General features: G+C 44.3%; 1 protein-coding gene across 2 annotated transcripts in view; it reads left to right on the top strand.

The window, feature by feature from the left end:
• The first annotated feature begins 9,325 nt into the window (after positions 1–9,325).
• Positions 9,326–16,110, top strand: part of MAP3K13 (mitogen-activated protein kinase kinase kinase 13) — an 82,718-nt gene continuing 75,933 nt past the window's right edge. For both annotated transcript variants that reach the window (XM_075099515.1, XM_075099517.1), the window contains exon 1: positions 9,326–9,392. The gene's annotated coding sequence lies outside the window, so the exon portion shown is untranslated. The remainder of the gene's footprint in view (positions 9,393–16,110) is intronic.

Consider the following 16,110-nt stretch of genomic DNA (forward strand, 5'->3'; position numbering starts at 1 on the left):
TGGCTCTGTCCGGGATTTAACTCGCCCTTCCCGTCAAGTGGCGTACCATCCACCTCCTCGGGCATTGTTTTACACCGAGCCCCTCAGTTCAGTGCAGCGATATCAACGGTAACCCCCGTTTAGAAAGGATGGTGGGCATGGTGGTGGCTTGGTGGTACACAACACTCTCTTGGCATTGGAATGGAAAACGTCTGTCACGGAGTTTGAAGTGTTAAGCTGGCCCTGCTTAAAACTCCACAAGAGGCTAAGGCCCACGTTATTTTTTCAATTAACACAGGGAAGCTAACGAAGTGAGGATGTAGTAAGCTTTGCCACATTGTAAAATCCTACTTAGATAACAATGTTTGCAAAAAAAGGTAAAAGGTAGGAAAAATATAGTTTCCAATATTACAAAATGCATCCTTTTCACTAAAAGTTAATTAGAGGGAGAGAAAAGGTTCTTCGGAGGGAAAATTCCTGGACATTGAAGAACTGATGACTTTTTACACAGATCTGTTGGTGTCCAGTTGTCCTGCCCTGTCACCGTCCATGGTGCAGCTGTTCAAGAAGCAATGCAGCAAATAGGAGAGGGATGCTTCAGGAGTGTCTGCTCACAGCACTGGATAAGCGATATGTCAGAGCTGATCTCCAGAGCGGGGTGAATCTCCCAGTAACTCCTGAAAATACCCATCAGAAACCATACTTGCTTCTCCCAGGTATGGGTATGTAATGAGGCCTGTCTTTCCCTGTGGGTTGTAGGGTGTTGCTTTCATCTATGGGGTGGGGTGTCATTTATCCTAATTAGCTTGCTGTGGAAAGTTAACTTTGCTTGAAATGCTTGTGTATCTCTATAATCTCTCTTTTAGATCTCATGGCCTTCAAAAGTCAGCCACTGGGCAAAATGGCTGCAGCTCCTTCCCCTGTCTGGAAGAGGCATAGATAATCTTAGAACTTGATTTATGTGCACAGAAAGGTCCATATGAATACATAGTCTTCCTTCATTGCAACTGCTGCCTTTATTGTTATTGCTGTTGCGGTCAATTGCTACAGTTCTTCTGTCATTTGTTAAGTAATGTTAAAAAAAAAACCACCAAAAAGAACCAGGGATAATACTCTGCAATTTTCTTATAAAATTGTGTTTTGGGAGTTTATAAAAAGGCTGTAAACTATGCCTTGGGGGGCTGACTGGTCTGTTGTATTTTTATTAACCAGAATGAAACCAAAGGGATGGAATCCATCTGTCTAAAAGGGGTAAGGGAATCTTCAGCAGTAGGCTGGCTGATTTGGTAAGGCAGGCTTTAAACTGAAGGACTTGGGGTGTGGGATCCATTGTGAAAACACTCACACCAGCACGTCGAACTGGGGAGTAAGTCAGGCCAAGCTGTGTGGTGATAAAGGTTCCTTAGCTGTCTCCCAAGAGGTGAAACAGAAGAGTAATCATCTCAAGAGTATGTATACAAATGCATGCAGTCTAGGTAACAAACAGGAGGAACTGGAGCTCCGTGCCCACTCGGAAGGGTATGACATCATCGGAGTAACTGAAACATGGTGGGACAACTCAAATGACTGGGGGATTGCAATGGACAGTTACAGGCTCTTTCGTAAGGACAGGCAGGGTAGAAGAGGTGGAGGAGTTGCACTCTACATTAAGGAACACCTTGAATGTATCAAAGTCAACTATGGTGATTGCGACTACTCTATTGAATGTCTCTGGGTTAAAGTCAAAGGGGTCGTCTCCAAGCAGGACCTCACAGTGAGCATCTGCTATCGACCTCCTAACCACGATGACAAAGTTGACGAAGCGATATTTGGGGCACTAAAGCAAGCTTCTGGCCAACAGAACCTGGTCCTGATGGGGGACTTCAACTACCCAGACATCTGCTGGAAGAACAATATGTCAGCTCGCATATCATCCACCAAGTTCCTGGAATGTATAGAGGACCGTTTCCTGATAGAAATGTTAGATGTGCCAACCAGGAAGGAGGCGCTGGTGGACTTGCTATTCACAAACTGAGAAAGCCTGCTTTTGGGATCCTGCTGAGTGTGCTGAAGGTCAGCTCTAAGACAAGGGTTCTGGATTTTAGAAGAGCAAACTTCAGTTCACTCAGGGCTCAGTTGGGAGGGATTCGATGGGAAGCTTCCATGGAAGACAAAGGAGCTAGTGAGTGCTGTGAATTCTTCAAGAACTCTCTATTGGAAGCACAAAGCCAATTTATCCCCTACAAAGGAAAGGGAAGTAAGCGGAGCTCAACCGTGACCTCCTGGGTCTACTCAAATCCAAAAGGGAAGCACACCAGAGATAGAGAAGTGGAGGTTTATCCACCGAGAACTACAAGGGCATTGCCAGAGTGTGCAGAGATGCGGTTAGAAAAGCAAAATCCCAACTCAAATTGAAACTGGCTGTAGACGTGAAAAATAACAAGAAAGGTTTCTTCAGGCTTGTCAACCATAAGCAAAAAAAGAAGGAAAATATAGGCCCACTGTTAAACAGAAAAAGGAGAGTTAATCACCAACAATGCTGAAAGGCAGAGGTCCTCAACACTTTCTTCACCTCCCTCTACCAACACTGTTGGGTCCCAGGCTTTGGGAACAAAATTGCCAATTGATCCAAACACCGACCCACCATCAGTGAAGGAATAGTACATGAATTGCTACAGGAGCTTGACCCCTACAAATCGATGGGCCCTGACACCATCCACCTGAGGGTGTTGAGAGAGCTGGCTGATGTCATTGCAAGGCCACTCTCCATAACCTTCGAGAAGTCGTGGAGAACGGGGGATGTCCCAGAGGACTGGAGAAAGGCAAATGTTACCCCTATCTACAAGAAAGGCTCCAGGGAGGATCTGGGTAACTATAGGCCCATCAGCCTTACTTCAATCCCTGGGAAAGTTATGGAACGAATCCTCCTGGGGGCCATCAGAAGTCAAATGAAGCACATGATTGGGAAAAGCCAACATGGCTTCACTAAAGGCAGATCGTGCTTGACAAACCTGGTGGCCTTCTATGACAAAGTGACTTGCCTGGTTGACATGGGGCAGGCGGTGGACATTGTCTACCTGGACTTCTCCAAGGCCTTTGATATGGTCCCCCACAGCCTCCTCCTGGAGAAATTAATGCGTTATGGCCTAGACAAGTGGCCTGTGCAGTGGGTGGGGAACTGGCTGACAGGCTGCACCAAAGGGTGGTGATAAATAGCTCTTTTTCCAAGTGGCAACCTGTCACTAGTGGAGTCCCCCAGGGATCAATATTGGGCCCAATGTTATTCAGTATTTTTATAAGTGATCTGGGTAATGGCATCAAGTGTACCCTGATGAAGTTTGCTGATGACACCAGGTTGAGTGGGGAAGTAGACACTCCAGAAGGGAGAGCTGCTCTGCAGGAAGATCTGGATAGGCTGAAAGAGTGGGCCAGCAAGAACCTTATGAAGTCCAACAAGGACAAGTGTAAGGTCATGCACCTGGGAAAACATAATCTGGGAGTGCAGCACAGACTGGGATCTACCTAGGTGGAAAGCAGCTCTGTGGAAAGGGACCTGGGGGTCCTGGTGGACAGAAAGCTCAACATGAGCGAACAGTGTGCTGCTGCGGCCAAGAAGGCCAACAGGATGCTGGGTTGCATCAAAAAGGGCATCACCAGCAGATATAAAGAAGTCATCATCCCACTCTACTCAGCGCTTGTCAGGCCATGCCTGCAGTACTGTGTACAGTTCTGGTCCCCGCTGTTCAAAAAGGATGTGGACAGGCTGGAAGGGGTCCAGAGAAGGGCCACCAAGATGATCAAAGGACTGGAAAGCCTGCCATATGAGGATAGGCTGGGAGAACTGGGTTTGCTCAGTCTTGAGAAAAGGAGGCTCAGAGTGGATCTCATCACCATGTACCAGTACTTAAGGGGAAGCTACAAAGAAGATGGAGACTCCCTTTTTATACGGAGTCACATGGAGAAGACAAGGGGGAATGGACACAAGTTGCTCTTGGGGAGATTCTGATTGGACACCAGAGGAAAATTTTTCACATTGAGGACAGTCAACCATTGGAATAATCTCCCCAGGGAAGAGGTTGACTTGGCCACGTTGGGCACCTTCAAGAGTCATCTGGACAGGGTGCTGGGCCATCTCGTCTAGACTGCGCTTTTCCTAGAAAGGTTGGACTAGATGATCCCTGAGGTCCCTTCCAACCTGTGATTCTGTGATTCAAAGATCACTCTGAGTTGTACTTTCTGTTTATAATTTACAGGTCTATTTTATTTATCCTTCAATAATACAACTGTTATAGCTGTGACAAAACAGGACCCTTCTGCACATGAATAATCAGAGAAGAAAACAGTTCTCAGGAAAAGAAAGCTCAGTGACTCTACAGAGTCATGGAAAGGCTCCAGTAAATGTTTAAGATTTATTTTTGTAAGCTTTATGTTTGTCTTTTTTTTTTCTTATAGAGTTTGGTAGTGAGAAGGGGAAGTGCATTTCATTGTACACAGCAGAAGAAATTGAAGTCTTTCAGAGTGTTCTGTGAAGTATTTAATCTGTTCTGCACTGAGTTGTACAAGGACCAAGCACAAGGGCCTGTGCTTAAATTCAAGTCCTGACCCAATGGAGGAAGATGGGGGCGTTGGCATGGGCACAGGCCCCAGATTAGAATCATAGAATCATCATAGAATCATGGAATGGTTTGGGTTGGACGGGACCTTTAGAGGTCATCTAGTCCAACCCCCCTGCAGTGAGCAGGGACTTCTTTGACTAGATCAGGTTGTTCAGAGCCCAACCTGACCTTGAATGTTTCTAGGGATGGGGCCTCCACAACCTCTGTGGGCAAGCTGCGCCAGCGTTTCACCACCCTCATTGTAAAAAACTTTTTCCTTATATCCAGTCTAAATCTACCTTCCTTTAGATTAAAACCATTTTATCCCTTTTCCTGTCACAACAGGCCTTGCTAAAGAGATTGCCTCCGTCCTTCCTATAGTCCCCCTTTAAGTACTGAAAGGCTGGAATAAGGTCTCCCCCCAGCCTTCTCTTCTCCAGGCTGAACAACCCCAGTTCTCTCAGCCTGTCCTCGTAGGAGAGGTTCTCCAGCCCTTGGATCATTTTTGTGGCCTCCTCTGGAACCGCTCCAACAGTTCCATGTCCTTCTTGTGTTGAGTGCTCCAGAGCTGGATGCAGCACTCCAGGTGGGGTCTCAGGAGAACATAGAGGGGCAAAATCACCTCCCTCAAGCCTTTAAGCTTCTTGCTATTTTTATTTCTCCCAGAGTTTAGCTGTTCTCCCAGCAGACTGATCCAAGGGGTGCAGCTCTGACCTGTCAGAGCTGATGTGAGCAGGTGATCTGCTCAAGCTGTGAGCAGATCTTGAGCACAGGCAGCCATGGGAGGGGATCAAGATTGCAGAGCCTGTTGGTGCACTTAGCCTTGACAAAGTGTAATCAAGATGGCCAAGTTTCTTTAAGCTTTTGAGAAATTCACCAAAATGTTGTACAGGTCTCCAGTGCTTCTATTTCTGAGGCTGTTCTGCAAGGAGCAGGGCTTTTCCCTGCAGACTGCCTGGCAGTTTATACTTTGATGAAAACCAGCTGTTGATTATGAAACCACAAGACATGGTGGCAGCTTTCTAGGCCTGCCAAAAGAAAAGAGATCTTGCTGTACAAAGGGAAATACAGCTAAAATTGCGTATCTAAAATTGCTTGTCTTCATCCTCTGCTAGGGGACGGCTCTACTCTCGTTTGTCTGTGGCAGCCGATGCCATTTCAGAATTAGACTATGATTATGGTAGAGGCTTAACTTTGTGTAAGAAAGTTTGTGCAGCAATGAAAGGCTTTCAACAGGACAAGGCAGACAGTGAGGCAGGTTGTGGATATTCCTCTGGGTGTTGTTAAGTTTTGTCATCCCTTTGATTACTGGCCTTTCAACTACACAGTAGAGGATAATGCTCAGAAAATATACCTGGTGCCCATCGCAGCTCTGGAGAAAGAAAAGGCCTCTCAAAATGGGGCTATCAAATCCTTAGAGACCACTAGAAATGGAAAGGAGGGATACTCACTAAAAGACAGAGTTCAATGAATGTGAATGTTGTGCTTTGTCTTCCAAACCCCACCAGCATGTGCTATGGTAAAAGAAAAAGAATCCTGCTTCTTCCTGAACAAGAGCAAGACGAGTCTGTCAAATCTCCTACAACGTCCTGGGATCATCAGCTTTGTTCAGGAAGTGCTGAATGATACAAACAAGTACTTTATTTACAGGAGGCTCGGATTAATTTTTATTCCAGTATATCATTGATGCAGTGTACTTCGGAAGGTGCAGCTTGATTTGTATAAACTTATTCACACAGAACGAAAATTCCTGCAAAATTATTATTTGACTAGTTGCACAAAACATGTCCATTTCTGACCCCAGAGGCATTTGAAAAGGAGGGTCTGCAGCAATGTTCCAGCTGTAGGGGTAGATCATTTCTGCTGAAACTACCTCTGAGGAATATGGAAGGTCTAACTAGCTGTATTGTACAATCCTAGCTGAGGTTTTGTGGTAAAACTTGTGGCCACAGTGCTGAGAGGGGTAGGAGCTCTGAAAACTTACTTGGTTTTGACAGCAGCTGGTCTAAACATAAGGCTTGAATTACACCCTGCTATTGAAACGATGGCTCAGAGGGCCAGCTAAATTCACCAACAACTGTTTTCTCCTTTCCCTTTTACAGCTATGTTTTCAAAATTTTTTTTGGCTTTAAATAACTTTTGTTATTTGGTGTAAAAAGAGCTGTTGATCTCCTCACCGTTATAATCTTTTGTCTGGTACAGTGTTCTCTGATCCTGGCTAATACCTTTATCTCTGATAAAACCCAATATTGGTAAACATCTTATCATAAAATAATTTTCAAAGGCTCCTTTGGTTATACATGCCCTTAGGTGACCTCCTGTCCTAACTGTGAGGTCCTTTTCTAAACTGCCTCCAAAACCAGTCTTCCAGAGCCTCAGTGAGCTGGAGTTTATTGCCTCAGGGCTGGTACGTACAAGTCCTTGAAAGGCACAGCTGGAGTAAGAGTGGTTAACTACATCAGCATGGGAAGGCATATTGCGGGCTGTAAAATATTGTCCTGTTCTAGAGTTTAAATTTCTGCTGAAGAGCCTCAGCTTGTTTTAGCAATGGAGGTTGTTTTGGCTTGATGTGATAAAGACATATTTTAAAACTTTTCCTCCTTGCTGGGTATCATTTGAGGAATTTTTTCCTTTAGCAAAAAAGGTTTTAAATGTCTTGGAAACTTTGACTCCTGTTCTGTCTTCTAGACCAAGGCTGGGCATAATTAAATTTGTCATTGTTAATACATACTTAAAAACAGGGCTGTAGGAGAACAGTTGTATATCCAACATTGCGCTCCCTCTTAGAAACAAGCAGCTCATTTTCTTTTGAAATTTAGGTGTGCAGTTGTGGAGAGCACAGCAACACAGCTCCCTCAGCAGGACTTGTCTTTTAAGACTAAGACTATTTGTCTTATTGAGGTTTTATTCTACTCCTTGGCTTCTTGAAACCAAGAGTTACCCCACTAAAACTCTCCACTGCATCATGTCTGTGTGTGTGTATATATATATATATATTTAACATCCAGACCTGCCAAGACAAAGCCATTGACAGTGTTACACACATAAAGCTGCTGTAACATACCTGTTAGCAGTGTACAAACCCACAGTATTTTCCATTGAGTGGGTCCCCTGTTCAGCATTTATTTCCCTCTGTACTACTCTGAACATTTCAGATTTAAATTCTTGAACAAAAATTACCATTTCAAATGGAGGATCATGAGTTCCCCCGACAGAACAAAGTATTGGTTGTTTATTTTTAATAGTCCAACCCTATTTCATGATTCTTAAGCTCCAATATTTGCATGGTTTCAAAGCAACACCTCCTGGCAAGCTGTGGTATTGCTTGTGCAAGCAGAGAGACCGTTGTCTTGGACTGATACATGACAAAACAGCAAGACAGCAGAGTGATCTGCAGCGGTAGTCCCTTGTCGCTTAGAGTGCAAATCGCAGTGTTACTGATGTGGCTGTTATGGCTTCCACTGGGGGAGAACTAGAAGTGGGGAGTGTGTTTCAGAATTTTTCAAAATGTGAGCAAACATAAGTGCTTAGTGCTGTCATACAGGTATTGCTGCAGGGTTTTTTTTTTTGTTTATTTATACTACATATGCTGGTTTACAGTGGACAACATTGCCAAAACTAACACACGGCTTTATCAAAAATTCTGTGAAGCCTGTGAACAAAGGATACTTGTTATCATCCCCATGAACGGTCATAGGGATGTTAGTGTTCTTCTTTTCCGTCTTATTTTACTCCTTTCTCTATCCCAGTGTAAAAGTGACTGACAGAAAACAGAAGTGTGAATGGAAATTCAGAACAGTTTCAGGAAACTTCATAATTATTTGAAGTATTGCATTCCCTTAGTGCTAAAGCAATGTGGCTGTCCTTGTGAGCAAACGAAAATACTACAAAAGACATGGAAGCATCACAGAAAACCACTAAAGAACAAGGCTACAGTCCCCTTATTCACAGCATCTACACATGGTTTAAGGCACTATTGTGCTGTACTAGTATAGGCACAAAACAATCCAACACACTGGAATAACCTGAGGAATCAAGATGTGAAAATGCCAGACAATCTATACAGAAGACAGAAATGTTCATATATGTATTGTGAAAGCAACACAAGTCATCGTAGAGGGCTGTTTCTTGAAGGAGACAGTAAAATTGTCAATAAAGATATAGATCAAAAAGATGTGCTCAATGTTTCTGCTCTCCATTCCAGATTAGCAGTATGTCAAAAAAATTCAACCAGCAATGAAACTCTTTCCTGCCCAGTAGTGAAGTATGATGTTAACAGCACCTGTCAAAGTTTGGCATCTTAATATCCAGTTTGGCTGCATCCTAGTATTTTGAGAGAACTAGCTGAAAAATTATTGGGGCTGGTATCACTAAGTCTTCAAACAAGAGGGTACAAGGAAACCACGTTGAGGTTTGCCTACCCTAACTGCACGCTGCCACAACCCTGATGCACTGCTGTCCCTGACAACCTGCGCAGGTAAATCCAACCGGCTGCTCTGGAGGCCGAGGACCGGCTCGGCTCGGCTGGGGCCTGTCCCGGTTCTCAGCAGCCCGCCCAGGGCAGCTCCACTCGGCCCACGACTCCCGGGTGCCGCGGGCGGGGAATCCCCTCAGACAGACCCGGGGTGCCCCGTGGGCGACACCGCCCCACTGCCGCCTCCCGGCCGCCTCCTGCCCTCAGGCCCAGCCCGGCTGCCCGTCCGCGTTGCTGCGCCTGCGCGGCACCGCTCCCCGAGGCGGAGCGGAGCACCGCCCCGGACGTGAGGCGGGAGAGGCGGGGCCGCTGGGCCGGGCTGGGCGGAGCGGGGCGGCGCTGCCGGCGGCGGACGCGGTGCCCAGGTAACGCGGCGGTGGCGGCCGGGGTTCTCCGGTCTCCTCGGGTCTCCTCCGATCTCTCAGGGGCTGGGGCAGCGGGAGGGTGGGTGCGGGCAGGGCCCTCGCCCCGGGGGCCGCCCCGGCCGTGAGGTGAGGTGAGGTGAGGTGAGCGGCTCCGGCGGCCTCTCAGCCCCTCTCCCCATCGGGACGGCCACCGGTGCTTCCCGGGCGCGCAGGGCTGCGAGCTGCCGCCTCGCCGAGCGCGTCCCGGCGCTCCGTGCTGCGGATTCTGCTTTGCACGGATCGAGCCAGCGTTTGCCTGCTCGTGGTCTGAGGCGCGTAGCTTCCACGCTTGCGTTTTTTTTTTTTAAAAAAAGAGTTTTGCATCTTTAGAAAAATATATTAAAAAAAGAAAAAATATTTTTAAAAAGAATTTAGAGTTGTATCCGTGGCATTAGCTGTTTCTTGGCCTTATAACGAAGCCAGGTGTTGGTAATGCCTATTTTGAGGCAGATGAACAATCGCAGGGTATTATCTCCCCTTCCCGGGAAGGAGGAAGCATTTAAATAAATCTCCAGACAGGATCTGAAGCAGATCATTATTGAGTTAAGACGGTGGTTTCTATCATAATCCTGTCTGGGCAAAACGTACCAGAGGCTGTCGACAAGTCAAAATAATCAGCACAAGCTTCTGTGATTTTGTGCGCTATTCAGTAAAAGGAAAATGTAGTCATTTTGATGCTTCTTCCATCTGACAGAAGTTTGAAAGAGTGAAAGGGATGGCTTTAGCTGAGACCTTGCTTGGACTGTCTTTGACTTAGCCTGATAAAGTGAAACAAGGTGATGACTGGTAAGAAGTGCAGCACTTAAAATGATGAAGGAAGACAGCATCTTGCCTTCTTATAGGGACAGGCAGTTCCCAGGGCAGAATCTAATACCTCTACCTTATATTTGCGACATGGGTAGAGGTGGATGTAAGTGACACTTGCAAGCATAGTACGATGAAAATAAAACCTTTAGAGAAAATGGATAGGAACCTGGAAACCTCCTTTTTCATTTGAGCTTTGTGGGAGTTTGCTGCTGGAAACTGCTAAGACCTTGTTGTGACTTCATTTGCAGTTGTTCTTGTGTTATCCTCTAGTTTTACTAGTTCAGAGATAGACTGGTCTTAACACCTCATTCTCAAAGCAGAGTGAAAAAATATAGATAAATACTTTCTGTGTTTACTCTGAGATGGATTTGATTCCTGATCTGATTGCTCCAAGCAGGTGTTTGGGATGTGAAAGGGTAATGTTTTCATGGTAACAATAGGTAGAAACATGGAGTTTCAAGAGAGCAGATTTAAGATGATGTTACTGCTGCAAAGGGTAGCCCTGTGCACCTCTTTTCCAGCGCTCTGCTTGTCCATTTTGATTGTGTCTTGCGTGCAGGCATAAGTGGTTGTGTGGTTGGCTGGATTCTTCCGCCAAACTGGCCAGCAATTAGCACCATACGGAAAGTGAACCAATGGAGCCGACTGTGTGTCTGTACTAGTGCTAGTAGTGTTTGTCACGGCGAGAGGCAGGTCCGCCCTTTAGGCAGTGTCATGACCGAAATCAGTTAAGCTGCTTGTGAAAGTGTTTCCTGAGGCTGCGCTTCCCTGGAAAGGTGAGCAGGCTTAGTGTTTGTGGTTTGGTTTTTTGGTGTGTGTTTTTTGTTTTGGTTTGGTTTTTTTGGTTTGGTATTTTTTCAGATGAAAGCTGTCTCCTCATTTCATGACGGGACTAATAGTCTCAGCCCCCTCCTCTCCACTTTTTCACAGTAGAAATATTTTTATTTTGTTTCCTGACAAAATTTAGTTTTGGGTGATGACCAAACTGGTACACGTGGAGGGTTGCAAATGCAGAATTGGAGAATTTTTAGATTATCACCAATAACTCCACGGTATCATTGCTACAACAGATGTTCAGTTTTAGAGAACAAAAGCAGTTGTTGCTAAATGTAAAGATGGAAGTACTAGCAGTAAATAAAGAAATTGCATTTAGACACAAAAGCAGGTGGATGAAGAATTGAAACAGATGTAGTAAGCCAAAAATTGCTCTCAGTTGCTCAGTTTTGGTCTTAACTGTATTTTAACAGCTGTTTCTGACATCAGAAAGATATTTGTCCAAAAAGATGATAAAAGATGAGACTATTAGCAAAACTTTATTTACATCAGAGGCATCTGAAGAACTGTCTTTGGATCTGAACAGTTTGGTTAGCTTCACAAAGGCTAAGAACAATCGGCCTAAAAAAAAAAATCAATCTTCTGTTTATTGTATTATTTTAAAGTCTATGTTAGTACAGCAGCTCATAGATTTTATTCAGATAATCAGTGGAGAGCAAATACTTCTCCTTGTAATGTCCAAGTGTTTTATATAAGCCTTTGTGACATGGTTTAATGGCTTAATGTTAAAATGGCTTGGTGCTAAAATACTGCTTCTTGAAAAATTGCTTAACTTCCAGAACTTGGTGTGGTTTAGTTTTAAATTATTTTTGCACTGTGGCACCTGCCCATGTCTTGAACCTATTCTGCAGTGTACACATCATATTGTTTAGAACTCCTGTCGTGGAAACATTTTCTTTCAGGTCCCTATTAAAATTGTTAAAGCTGAATCTCTCTGCTGCCCTTGTAGAATTTATCTTTACAACTTCTCATAATGAAGATAAATTGCTCTTTATTATTCTTTGTTAGAAAAGATAGTGTAAGATTTAATAAGTTACTATATCAAATACTGTAGGTGGGTCTCAACAGTAGAGTGCTTAAGTTAGATATTGACTTGCCGTATAGGACTTTGGTCTTGTGTAACCCTTGCTGAAGCTGCAGCCAGGAGAAAGGTACCGTAGCAAAGATGAGAACTTAAAGTTAGTCCCTACCAAACTGAAGCCAGTCTAGCTGTCCTCAGAAGCAGCTGATGATTGCAGAGGAGGCTCAGCTTAGTGATGCTTGTAACCAATTAAACGTAGAGCTAATTCCTCTGTCTCTTTCTTGCCTCTGTGGAGGATAAAAATTAACTAAAATACCAATTAAAGAAAAGCATGAAATAAGGGTGTAAAAAATGTTAGTGTGTTTTGCAGTGTAGTCTAACTACATAAACATAAACCTTCCTGTAGTACGCTCCAGTTCAGTGTTGGTAGTCTCTGCAGCATAATGTGAGTAGGTAATTAAGTTTGTACCTGGGGGTGGTGACAGTCCTTATCTGGCTCTCTGTGGATAGTGAAGTGAGTAGAATTTGGGGTCTCGTTGCTGGTGCCAAGTCTGGTGGTCCTTTGTAATCTTACTCTTATTTATACTTAAACGAGCCTTTAGCTAGAAGAAATTGTGGGCCAGCTATCAGGAGGACTCGTCTCTGGGACTGTGCCTCCCAGTACAGAAAGCTCTTTGTTTTATGTATACATGATCACTTGAAAAAAAAAAATTTTCTACTTCTTGCAAAGATTCACTTTCAAATATGAACGAAGCATAACTGGTTCAGTATTTCCAGCCTGCTTCATGCCACTTCCCTTGCTGTCGTGGGCTTTCTTACAAAGGTCTAAAATCTGGTTGCTAAACTGCACTGAAAAAAGAATTTCTCTGGAACCAATGAGTTATGGGGTTTTTTATTTTTCCCTCGATGTGGTGTGTATCATTCTTTAATGCTTTGCTGTGGGGAGCTCAGCATGCAACACAGAGCTGTATATTAAAGAAACCACATTTTTCTTGAGTTAAGAGGCTTTGTAGCTGGGAGGCATCTTAGGCCTTCTTATTTGCCAGTGGGGAATAGGAGTTTCAAGCTAATCAGGAGATTGTTAGCGAAAAATAAAACAGCTAGTCATATAAGGTGCTTTAGGTAAAGGAATTTCGGCATCCTTTAATGGTAAGATATCTTTAGCTGTTTATACATGGGTGGGGGAATAAGTTATTTTATACCTTTGCTAAGTCTGGTTTACTGTCAAAGTCTAGTTCTAGGAAGATTTTTCTCCTGTGTTATCAGAAGAAGGTTGGTTATGTCATATCAACTTCATTTGCTATAAACTGAGGTTTCGATGAAAGAAAATTTTTTTAGTTGTAGGATTTGGATGATAAATCCTGCATTTTTACTTATTCATTTTGAAACCATCTGCAATGGGCATGAATTGCTCCTTGCTCACTCTCTGGATATTTTGGAATGTGTTTATAGAGCAGGCTGTGAAGGGCCTGTGGAGTAAAAGGTGGTTCAGGTTTTTAGTATACCTGTCAACTTTTGCCACTTCGTGAATTTAATGTTGTGATTAGATTAATTTTCAGGTGTGTTTCAAAGATGCCTGGATGTTTGGTGTGACTGAGGTCAAGATTTAGGCTGAAGTCCAGATGGTGGTCAGAGGATTACTTCGAGAGCTAATTACAAGTGTTCTTTGTATAAGTCTTAATAGTTACATCACAAAGATTTTTCTTTAATGATTCATTGGGCACTTTAGTGGGGAAAAAAACCCCAGCTTCTTAACTTTCTGCTGAAGTGTGTTTTTCTCTTAGCCCATCTGGCTCATATTGAGCTGTACCCCAGCACTTGCAGGCTATTTTAATAGGATTTTCATTTCCTGACTCTGAAAATGAGATCTATGACGCCTTTGAAGTCTGGATATCTCTTTTTCTCTGCATGTGTGGCCTGTATTTCTCCTTGCATCCATCTACTGAGTGAGTGTACTGCTGTGGTGTGACCTCTGCCCATGGTTTATTCAGGCATAGACTCTACTGAGTTAGTGTGCTATTTTTGGAGCTCCCTTGGGGAGAAGGTGGTCAGCCTATCTAACTTCAGAGCCGAGCAGAGGGGAGTGTAGCAGTGTCAGCTTTGGTGTTGGTGTGCTAGATCAGCTGTTGGTGGTGGTTCTGTCAGAGAGGACCCTGTCTTCTGTAAAAGGGTGTTTAGTGGGGTCATTTAGCAGCAAGTTGGTGAGAAGACATTAATTTTACTCTGTTGGTTTGTTATTGTTGCCAGGACACACCTTGTCCACCTTTCAGAGACTTGTGAGCTATGGCTGCTCCTATCTTAGCTAAACAGATTTGCCCTACAACTCATAGACAGAGGTCCATGCCCCTGACATCCATAGCTCCGGATCGCTGTGCCAGCCTGTCTTGTCAGGTTGCATTGTCACTCTTTTATTTGGTGCCTGGTGTTGCAGCGACTACAGTTTTGGCCGTTGGTCTTTGGCAGGACAGCTTAGTGCTAAAGGGGATGAAGTTTCCACCGCTGTTTCTGGAATACTTGGAAATCCCTCAAAGAGCAGGTTCCCATTGGTGCTCTGTATCCAGCACTGCTGCTGGCTTCAGATCAGCCAAACACCTGAATGTTGGTGGAGGTGGAAAAAACGTAGTGCTGGGGTCTCATGCTGGTGATGCCACGGACCTCAGCAGGTAGCAGATTATTTTCTGAGTTTTCCTTAGGATCAGTTGTTTTCTACCTGTTTTCCTTATAACAATCTGAATGCTAAAGTTTGCAGTGTTGCTTGGTGGCATTAGGAGACCCCTTTGGGAGTAAGAATGTTTAGAAGTTGCTTTAGTCATAGGATTGCTGGGAGGACTTCTCTGTCTTCATATCTTCTGAAGTGAAGGTTAGTATGTTGTATAGCTGACACAGAGTACTTTGACTTTCCTGGTTCACTTACAAGTAGAGCGCTCTTTTAATGGATTATTTACATTCCTCTAGGTACAATGGCGTGTAGTTTTGATGCACGTGCTTGCCTGTAATGGGAGGCAGTACTGATGCTGGTTAACTGATTTGATGTGTTCTTGTGATTAGTGCAGTCAAGTTCAGGAGCTCAGTAAGATGACCAGGTAGGCAGTCGACTGAAGAGATATCTGTGTAGAAACCTAGAGCTTAGAGGTACAGGGAATGTTTGCAGAGTCATTTTCTCCCGTGTCTATGGCCAGAATGTCCAAATTGCAAGAGAGTCATATTGATGTCCCTAAGAGATGAAAGGATTTGTATGGGTTTTCCTTTGCTTTGTCAGGGAATGGTTGAACTTGGGACCAGTGTCTTGAGCTTGCTGGTGAGCTGGCTGCTTTCCTGTGGTTCTGAATACACTGGAGCAGCAAAGATCATTCCCCAGACTCTGAGCATGAGATTTGGTCAGTGCCCTCTTCAGAAACTGGGTTACCTTGAATTCGATCTCTCTGCCTTCATTTCCAACAGGAACTGTCAGTTCTCTTTAGAAAAATCTAAATCTAAGCCCAGTCTCCCTTATTCATGGAGTCAGAGGCTGTTGTATGTCTGACCCCAAACTGGCTGCTACTCAAGGTTCTGCAACACGTGATGCCTTGTGTTGCATCAGATGATGGATGGGTAATTTTGTTGATTCCCTCCTCGCCAAGGCATTCTTGAACCTTCTGCCTGTTTTGTGGGAGGCCCATATGGCTGCAGGACTGAAAGAAAACCCTAACTTCAGATTTGTGTTGCATTGTGCAGGCTGGGTGCTGGGTAGTTCTTGACACTTACAACATCCCGCTCTTCTCTAGTACAAGACTGTCATCAGTACCAGGAATGATGGTGGTAAAGAACCTACTCAGCCAAATGGCCAGTTTCCCCTCTTTGTGCTCAGCGAGTTCAGTGTTTTCTTTGGAGGTCACAGTACCTTAATTTCTTTCTTTCTTTCCTTAATTTCTCCTCTTTCCTGGTAAGCTGTGCTTTTTCTTTCCTGGAGAGTCATGCTGTTTCCAGGTTGCTCCCTAGGATTTCATTTCAATTGTTTTTCTGAAGCCTCACATCTCC

The sequence above is a fragment of the Phalacrocorax aristotelis genome, chromosome 7, assembly GCF_949628215.1.
Source record: "Phalacrocorax aristotelis chromosome 7, bGulAri2.1, whole genome shotgun sequence".
NCBI classification, from domain to species: Eukaryota; Metazoa; Chordata; class Aves; order Suliformes; family Phalacrocoracidae; genus Phalacrocorax; species Phalacrocorax aristotelis.